The sequence below is a fragment of the Nilaparvata lugens genome, chromosome 5, assembly GCF_014356525.2.
Source record: "Nilaparvata lugens isolate BPH chromosome 5, ASM1435652v1, whole genome shotgun sequence".
NCBI lineage: Eukaryota > Metazoa > Arthropoda > Insecta > Hemiptera > Delphacidae > Nilaparvata > Nilaparvata lugens.
The window spans coordinates 31,800,704-31,810,940 of NC_052508.1; the positions used below are offsets into that span (position 1 = coordinate 31,800,704).

The 10,237-nt window shown below is 32.9% G+C and overlaps 1 long non-coding RNA gene across 2 annotated transcripts; it reads left to right on the plus strand.

Annotated features, from left to right (window-relative positions):
- Nucleotides 1-7,350, plus strand: LOC120351324. Of its 2 annotated transcripts, none has more exons than XR_005571318.1 (4): nt 1-217; nt 1,708-1,795; nt 4,819-4,989; nt 7,087-7,350. It is a non-coding gene; the product is annotated as an uncharacterized LOC120351324 (long non-coding RNA). The 2 variants fall into 2 exon arrangements; XR_005571317.1 differs by having other exon boundaries at nt 4-217; nt 4,783-4,989.
- The last annotated feature ends 2,887 nt before the right edge of the window (nt 7,351-10,237 follow it).

Here is a 10,237-nt window from a genome sequence, read left to right on the forward strand (position 1 = left end):
AATAATAATAATAATTAAGGTAAGTGTAACGTACATTTGCATTTTGCAACAGAAACAGCTTCTTATAGAGTATTGTTTTACAGGCTAATCTTTTTTTATGTAATGTATTCAAATGTAATTATAATTAGGATTGGGATAATACAAAAATATACTTTTTGCTTAGTGATATCTATTACATTGTGACAGAATTTGGTTTCTCAATAATTCTCATCCTGAGGTAAGTTTAATGTGGACTAAGTTACTAAAGTTGAAAATATTATTTTAAAATAGCAAATTTAATTTATTAATAATAGGCTAGCAACTTTTATTAATTTCTTTGTTCTATCATTAGAATACTTGAATAATATTAGAAGTAGGGGTACTGAATAGGCTAAATATATTTAGACCTTATTCCCTATTGTGAGATATTTATGAATTTCATCTTCTTTTAAATACTGTAGTTAGGTTACTGCATCATTTATTCAATAAATTAAATAAAAAAGGATTTGCTAACATAAGTGATTTACATGTAGGCCTACTGCAGTCAGGCTACTTGTTGGAAAATCCATTTAGAGAAATGATTCAAGATTAAGCTTAGAGTGGTTTAGCCAAATGTGGATTGTTTTAGAAAATAAAGTTTTTCAGTATTTTATAAAAAGTTTTCCATTAACCAAATTATAAACTGAATGAAATTCAACCAGACTCACTGAAGCCCTAGAGCTGATTGGATTGGTTGTTTGAAGCTAATTTATATACGGTACTCAGACTACTGTAATTTGTAGCATCATAGAGAAACAATAGCATAAAAAACATCTCATGGTGTTTAATTTAATGGTTTAGTATAGGGCTCTTATGTTGTAAATTTCACTGTTAACTCAAGCCGCTGGTATTTTTGCTTTATATTAACTCAATATAAATATAATAACTCTGGTACTATGAGGTCCACCTAATGGCAGCATTTGATAAACATTGGTGTTGCTATTCTTGTCTATCATTTGACAAATCAAATTGCTTTGGAAATTGAAATAAGTTTTGCTCTATCCTCATGTTGCTTCACATGATTGTTTTTTTACAATGTAAAAATATACCTAATTAATTAGACCTTACAAAAAGATTTAATTTAAATCATGAAAATTTATGAATTACTAATTGAATAATATATTTTCTTGACGAATAAAATATTATTTATTATTATTATTAAATAGAATGCACATTTAATATTGGGTTACATCAGATATGTTATTCCGAATCAGCTATTCTCTATTATAGGAGCCAGTGGCAATACAGGAAATCGGCAACGCTGTTGTCCTATCTTTTCTACTGGCATTATAGCATTGACCTAACTATAAGCCTACTTGAATGAATGAATTTATTTGCCAAAAACAAGATACAAACATAAAAATTAAGGAAATGTTAATCTATTTAATTAGAAATTATAACAAAATGATATCCTTATTTATGATAATAGTATTAATAAATTAAGATTAAATTTATGCTCACATGCATGAGTACAGTAGGTGAGGCAAAAATACCTGCAGAAGGAAGATTCCTTGTTTGCCAGTGTGACTCGTATAATCAGCTGTACTTAAGTATCGCTGTATTTATTTACCCTCTTTGAATGAGTAGTTTTCATTTGATCGCCAACTTTTTTCATGCTAATGTTAAATTTAATATTATACAAAAGTTTTCCTTATAAATTAACTTGAACTTATTATTTATATTTTACAGTGCCAAACTGATCAACTGCATCCTAATGGAACGTTCAAGATGTGATTCAGTAACTGATACGGTTGTTGCAATAATTATTTTTGACCAAGTAAGTAAACAATTCACCATGAAATGGAATTTTTGCTTTTGCTCCAAATCAGTATGGGCTGGGACACACAGAGAACAATCTGCGGGAAGCGGTCAGAGTGGCCTTCATCTATATTTTAGATATTCATGTCTATAACCTGCTAAGATCTCTCTGATTCCTGTCTGCAGATCGCTGTGTGTGTGTCCAAGCCACAAAGTTTTATAAATATTGTGCGCCACCCACTTGGAAATCATTTTACAGGTGACATTTTTGTACTGTTTCGATTTGGATACTATCAAAAACAACTTGAATATGGTAATTTTAAAAAATCGATTTAATTTACTTAGAATTGATATTCTGAGAAATCAAATATGTAATGAGACAGGCAATACTTTCTTGATCACTTTATACTTGTTTTCATCCCTCTGGAAACGCTGCTGCATTGTGGTCGTCAGGCTAGTTTTACACTCATTCGGTTCGTTTCGTTTTCGGCAAATCCCGATAAGTGTGAAACGGTAATACGGTTTGAATTCAGTACCGAATAGAAACCGCATAGAACCGAACGCCTATTTGACACTTGACTCTAATAAATTCCATCAGGTTTCAATTCGTTGCTAGCGAGAGGCTACTTTCACACACTTTCGGTTCGGTTCGGTTCGTTTCGTTTTTGGCGAATTCCTATAAGTGTGAAGCGATGATTCGGTTTGAATTCGGTACAGAATAGCAACCGCATAGCACCGAACGCCCCCTCGACACGAATAGGTTTTATCATATTCGAATTTGTTGCTAGGGAAACAGGAAGAAACAAAGTCTTCTACACACGCTGGCCTTTTTTGTTTTTATTTTAACCTGATATCGTGATTATCTGTTTCAAAATTTCCCAAGTCAAAAGCATATGGTCAATTCAATTCTGTTAGTTCACAGGAACATTTTTTTCTCAATGAATAGTTTGCCAAAAAAATATGAAAGATATAAATTAAAACTCAGGGAGAATTTTTTTCCACGAATATTATATGATTTCATCAATGGAGAGAAGAGATGAAGTTTATATAATACCATGTGTCAAAACAAGGAACAAATTTTCAATTTAAAAAAATTATCTCTAAACATCCAAAATTAACATAATCAAAAAGAAACTATTCAAATAATTCACAATTTTTAATTAACTTTTAGGGTCGGTTTCCGAGCTCGGGATTTAGCTAAGTTCTAGACTTTAACTGGCTTTAAACTCTGGAGTCAGAAAATTGGCTTTCCGAGTCAGAGCGTTGACGTAGTCGAGGACTTAAATAGACTGTGTAGTTTAGAGATCACGTTAGACCCTGGAGTATGTAATTTCGCTTTCTGATTTTTGATAAATCCTTGACTTGGAAAGAGGCGAGAATCTAATTCAAGTCCTGGACTTATAAGCCCTTCACTCAGAAAGCGAAATTATAAACTCCAGGGTCTAACGTGATGTCTAAACTCCAGGGTCTATTTGAGTCCTCGACTACGTTAACACTCTGACTCAGAAAACCAATTGACTACATCTTATTTTGAATCTGACTCCAGAGTTTAAAGCCAGTCAAAGTCTATAACTTGGCTAAATCCCGAGCTCGGAAACCGGCCCTAAATTTTTGTTGTTCAAGAAATAACATCTTACAATTTAACACCAGCTGTTATATTTAAATATGATGACCTGTGACCTGTGAAAATCCAAACACAACTGTTTTTGAGAAGAAAATACCTAATTAGAACCGTACGAATTAAAACCTGACATGTATGAAAGCCTCATTCGTTTTCGGTAACGAACCGAACCGAATGCGTGTGAAGCGTCTAAGCCTCACTGTGCAGAATAAGCCTCGTCGACAGAGTGGTGGTCATGGTGTGGGTCTGTCTACCCGCTAACTTTTCAGGGTCTTCTTCAACTTGTCCTCTTTCTATGCTTCGTACAGTAGCTGCAACCTTGTTCAATATTCTTTTGCTCAATAATTCAGGCCTATTCCTGGCCAAGGTTGAAGTCACTTCCACTACATGGATCAATTTTGCTTGTAGATCTTTTTATAGTGATGAGTTTCTTCATTTATTGTGAACATTTGTGGTTTCCATTCCACCATTAAGGCTGATTCCAGGATAAACATTGCAGGCAGAGTCAAAATGAGGCCACAAAGGTTGAAATAGTGGTCTACAATGAGCAACTATCTTGAATAATGAACCCTCAAAGTTTCATGAATTTATTTACTCCCAATTCAGCAATGGATCGGATCTCACCCAAGATTTAAACTATATATCGCAAAAAGTAAAAATTATGAATTGAGTTTTCCCTTGTGATGTGCTTCATTTAGTGAGACCGATGGTATCCAAATCGGAATAGCCTTCTTTGAAAAATGTTACCATAAAAAGTTTTGAAAAGCGTGATGCACAACCTTAAGTTATCATTCTTATCAAACATGCACCTGCCACTCCCACTAAACTGTTGACGTCTTGCTCAAGTGACTCCACTGAATATATTTATGAATACCGACTAGCATAAACTAACTTATTGCCTAAGCACAAAGCAGGTTCGAAATCATCACATTCATATTCGGTGTACTTCGTCTACTTGAGCCTACGTTTATTTATTATAATTTTGTACCAATTTTCACTTAGATAAGACTAAAACTACCATAATTTCATCTTTGATAGATTAACTATAACAATTTTAACATGTCTAGCTATTATGCTTATCAACTCATAAAATATTTTGTATGCAACATCAAAATAATTTAATATTTTATGTTCGCAAGTTTAATATTGATATTTAATGTGTTTTTAAGAGCATTCTAAAAGAGATATATAGAGAAATTGATGTTTTTCTAGCTCAAAAATGTAAACTTGAATCGTGAAATGTGAAGAAAATCATACATTGACAGCCTATCATTTGCATTTGAGCATGTTCCTACTGCTGGCAGCAAATAATAGGATAATAATATATATATTTTAAAATATTGAATGCTGGGATTATAATATTAATCATACTTTTATTATTACAGATTGAATCCACAAAATAATTGAAGAAATGGTTTCAGATGATTACGAACAAGCGCAGCTATCTTTGGAGAGGTAATGCACCTACTGATATCCCGTGATAAGAACTTGGGAGAGATTTAGTGAAAACCTGGAGAACGGCCACTTAGCTCACAAATCTGAGCTGTTCACATCAAGCTGATATTTGTGACAGCCATTATAGCTTTAATCATGTAAGTAAACACTCGATCAGACTATAATTTTCAATTATTTGTAACAATTAACTGCGCCCGGTTCTACTCAGAATAACAAAGGCACAGGTTTCTTTCTTTAAACTACAACAGTACTATCACCGACAGGACTCGAGTCGGAGCAGTGGTAGCGGACGGTCGTGTTTCGAGGAGCGCAGATAAGATAAACCGTTTCTTGTTTATGCCTTTAGAAATCTTTTTTCATCGTAGATCTTGTCCATAACCTAATAACTTACTTTATTAATTTATTCTTTCAATTAATACGTAATAATCTTTCTAATAATAACTCATCATTAATAACATCAGTAATAAAATCGGTATTGTACCTCTTAAAGTCTACTAAAGTATTTAGTACTTGTCTCTCTATTTGAACTTATTAGTTGCGAATTCATTCATCAGTAACCATAATCAACCAACTTAGCTGTATTAAACTGTATTGAATCGTAAATTATCTCTTTATAAATTGTAGGTTTGAATTACTCTTACTCATAATATTAATATATTTTTTATCCATCCAGGAAATTGAATAAACTAAATTTTTATATATCTGATCATTACCAATAAATATTTCACTGTATAAATTCATTACCGTATAATCGGATACAGGCCATTAAACCCTAAATAAAATGAAAAATAAATAAAACAGGAGTTCTACTATTTTTCTCTTTGGGAGGATGGTGGGAGTGTTTACCGCTACTCCTGGAAACAATTCGTCCACTAGCATCCGTCATAATGGTCATTGAACACAACTTATTTGTACATCTATATGAGATTTGTCCCTTCTGGGATACGTAGCTTTTTCGAAATTTGAATTCGTCAACCCACATTAAACCATCCATTACACTAAAGTCTGCAGTCAGACTATTTCGTTCTGAATTAGTCATATTTTGATGAATAAAGCAAGTAAACAGCAAAACAAAAAAAAACTTAAATTAGCCAACAGATTATCATGCAAGCAAGCTAACACATATTTATATTTTTAATACTAATATACTAATCTTGCATCCTATAAGCCTATTTCAATTCTTACAGCTCATCATGAAAAATTAATTCAGTAAGATTATTGTTATAGTTGAGCGTTAAATATTCCACTAGGTAATTGGTATCAGGCATGTCACACTTAACTTTATTTTTTGAATCATTAAATTTATCTGACAATCAATATTTTCATTTATATCTCAATACGGACTTCCTATGTGCTTAGTCATGCAGCATTTATTATTCCGAAAACATATTCCTTCTCAATCAATTAGTAGTAATATCTATCATTAAAGTGTTGGATTAAATAAAATAGATAGGTAAATCAGTGTTCCAAAGATGAATTTAATGCGTTCATAGTTGTTGATTGTCAGTAGATGGTCCAGAAAATACGCGATATACGATGATTCACACAGAATTCCATATTATTTCCATCTTCCATTTTAGGATGAATATAAGCTGAGCTAAATTCAAAAAATTGTAAATTATTCTGTCATTCTTCAGTAATTAATGAATGCAATATGAACAACTCTCTTTCATGAGGTGAATCATTTTTTCCAACATTTTCCAGTTTCTCAATGATAGGGGAGTTATAATTATTTGTATAGGTCTTCTAAGGAACCATTATCTTCAGCTGGTACCAATCAACTAAACTTCAACTCCAAACCACCGTATTAATACCAGTATACAATTTATAAGTCTATTACAGCTGTTAACTTTAGATGCTAAATCATATTATCACAACATGATCTTCAATCATGATCATCTTCCCGTTCATCGGTAGCCGCTGGGCCGACAATTTTGGAAACATAGGTCTGTAGAATGGATTAATAGATAATTGTTATTAGTCCCCCTATCAAAATTTCTATTCAGAAACCATCCCCAATATTCACACAACATATTCCTAAAGTTTCATGCCGTTCTGTCAAGTAGTTTTTAAGTCTATAGGGAACAAACAAAGTAACAAATTAACACATAGTCATTTATATATATATATATATATATATTATATATATATATATATATATATATATACATAGATTATTTCTTTCTTACATAATTATCTTTCTGTTGTTTCCACTTATTTTTTTTCTGTTACAGTTTCTCGATTGATCAAAGCACCACAGACTGCATCGTTCGTCACCTCTGCCTTTAAGCGCGTTATCACCTACTCCAATAAGCCACCCCAATATCCTTAATAAGCAATAGAAGTTCTTATCGACTGTGTATGACTCATTAATATCCATGTTCTGTATAAATTTATGTGATAGGCCTACTGGTATTAATGTTGATGTACCGTAATGTTTTTTGCTCATGTATAATTGATAATAATACATTAAAAATAAATATAATGTTAAATTATTATTGTTGGTTTTTATTGAACGAGCGTTAGCGAGTTCTCACTTTTGACTTACTGAGGGCCAAAGTCGTCCGTCTGTTTGTATGCTCTGCAATAACTTTAGAAAGAATTGACCAATCAGTTTCAAATTTTAAACACGTATTCTTCAAACCTTTTTACAGGTCAAGTTACAGGTCAGTTACTTTTTACAGGGACACATACTACCGCACCGCGCCAGCACCGTCACCGTGTTTGTTGCCCGCGCCGTCACCGCGGGCTAGTTCAGACTAGTTCAGATTACTTTTCGACGGTGAAGGTGCGGCCTCGTTTAAGGCTGTTCGGTACACTTTTTATTATTTGAATTGGATAATATTTTTTCAATATAATTGTTAAGATCATTATAAGAGTGAGAAAAAGTGGCAACTGAAATTTTCAAGTGGTATAATAAGCGAGTTATGGGTTGTAGAAGTGCTAACTTTCCAGATTCCGTTTTCTTTCCAGATCATAAACGGTTTCGACTATATTATTAGAACTTCTCTTGAAATTTTAAAAAATTATTCTTTCCAAACTAAAACATTTTATTCCCCATTTCGTTCATAAATAAAAAAGTAACATTTTTTGCAAATTCGATAACTTGTTTATTTTGGCATTAATCGCTAAAAAACGCATATTAGAACAAAGCCAATGATATACTGAATGTATAAAAAAACTCCAATGGAAAATTCAAAACCGTTTATGATCTGGAGAGAAAACAGAGTTTAGCACTTCAACAACCCATAACTCGCTCATTAGACCACTCAAAAATTTCAGTTGCCACTTTTTCTCACTCTTATAATGATCTTAACAATTATATTGAAAAAGATTATTCAATTTAAATAAAAATAAAAAGGTTTACCGAACAGCCTTAATATAGAGAGTAAAAAACTTATTGAAGAGACACAGAATTATTCAGTTTTGTACGATCAAAGTGATGAGAAATATGGTTGAACGGAGAAATAAGTTGAAGTAAAAGTAGAACCAAATACGTTGAGCCAAAGGTATTATAGACATAATATAATAAATAATTAAATAAACAACAAAAGGTATTAAATAAGGCACCCGTGACTGTGTCTTGAATTTTAAATTTAAAACTAATTACTAGTAGATGCAGAAGGTAACAATTTTATTGCAGATATATAGTATTTTCGAAACATGACTGATGGTATTGTTAGGCACTGAAATATATACCAGCACTATGATTCTCATTTTCTGTGTCTACAGGTAATTAGTTAAAAATTGAAATTATAAATTCAATTCAGATGTAACAAGATTATATTATATTATCAACATTAGTTTAACACATTCAGAAATCAGACCGCAGTAGCACTACAGAATTGAGACACTGCTGTCGCTCGGATATGTGTGCTCTCCCACCGCCATTCCCGTGTCGTGGGCTTAGCTCGGCCGTACGTCGGCGCGGGCTCGGTGCGGTTATATTTGTACCGGCCTTATGTCTGCACACAGGCGTTTGCTTTTTTCTATGACTGCCTGCTGCTCCGTGCGTTTGCCTTAACACATATGGCAAGATGAAATACAAAAGGTTGCAAACAAGTTTGGTTATCAGTGTACTATAAATATCGGGGACCGAGCTTCGCTCTGGAGTACAAAAGCATATAAAATGTATTACGAAAAAATAAATTATAATAACATTCATACAGAAATGTTCTATCTAATCACAGTAAATTGAGATTAACTCCCAGAGGAATGCAAAAATTTCCCTCACAAAGGCCCATTTGCACAAAAGCCGGTTAAGTTTTAATCCTGATTAACTTCACGTGAACCAAATCAGAGAAGACCATTTCAAAAAGATGGATCTACTGGAATTAATCAGGATTGAAAATAACCCGGCTTTTTTGCAACCGGCACTAAGTACCTGATTGCGTGATTACAAAAGTTCAACAGCTGAGTCATAATTTTGACACAGTCCAACACACATGAACTTGCTCACTTACTTCCATTACCAACAGATGACGAAATAATTATTATCAACTGTTTTTCCAAGGATGAATAATAATATCCTTTTAATGTCCTTCAGCGAGTTTTCCCAGGGATGAGACCTTGGAATCGAATCTTTATATTATAAACCTACCATACTATGTTCTGAATTTTGTGAGAATCGTTAGAGCCGTTTTCGAGATCAGGTGAAATACAAACATATAAACAGGTTCCTCGTTTAATGAAATTCGCATTATGTACCTACCATACTCTGAATAAAACAAGTTGAGACTTGACTAAATATCTTTATTGCCAATTTGTGCAAAATATTTCAATATTCTTGTGCAAGTCCTTAGGACTGAATATAATTGATTTTGAAAACTGCATCGACTGGTGTTGTCGAATTGGAAAATATATCCAGTCATATGGGCTTTCATGAAAGATTTTACACAATTTGACAACACGGATATTTTGTTGAAGTATCAATTTTATTCAGAGTAGAGGTGCGCAGGAATCAATTCTGCCAATAATTAAGCTTGTATCGAAAATCGATTTCAGGCTTCTTAGAAAACGATTTTTAAAATGTTCAATATATCACACAAAATGGTATTGATGTGGTTTTTTAAGACAAATCACGTGTAGATGCAGAAGGCAGAAGATAACAATTTTATTGCTGGATATATATTTCCGATACATGTATTATTAGGCACTGAAATATTTATACCAGCACTATGATTCTCATTTTCTGTGTCTACAGGTAATTAGTTTAAAATTTAAATTATAAATTCAATTTAGATGTAACAAGATTTAAATAGTGTTCTATTATCAACATCAGTTTAACACATTCAGAAATCAGACCGCAGTAGCACTACAGAACTGAGACACTGCTGTCGCCCGGATATGTGTGCTCTCCCACCGCCATTACCGTGTCGTGGGCTT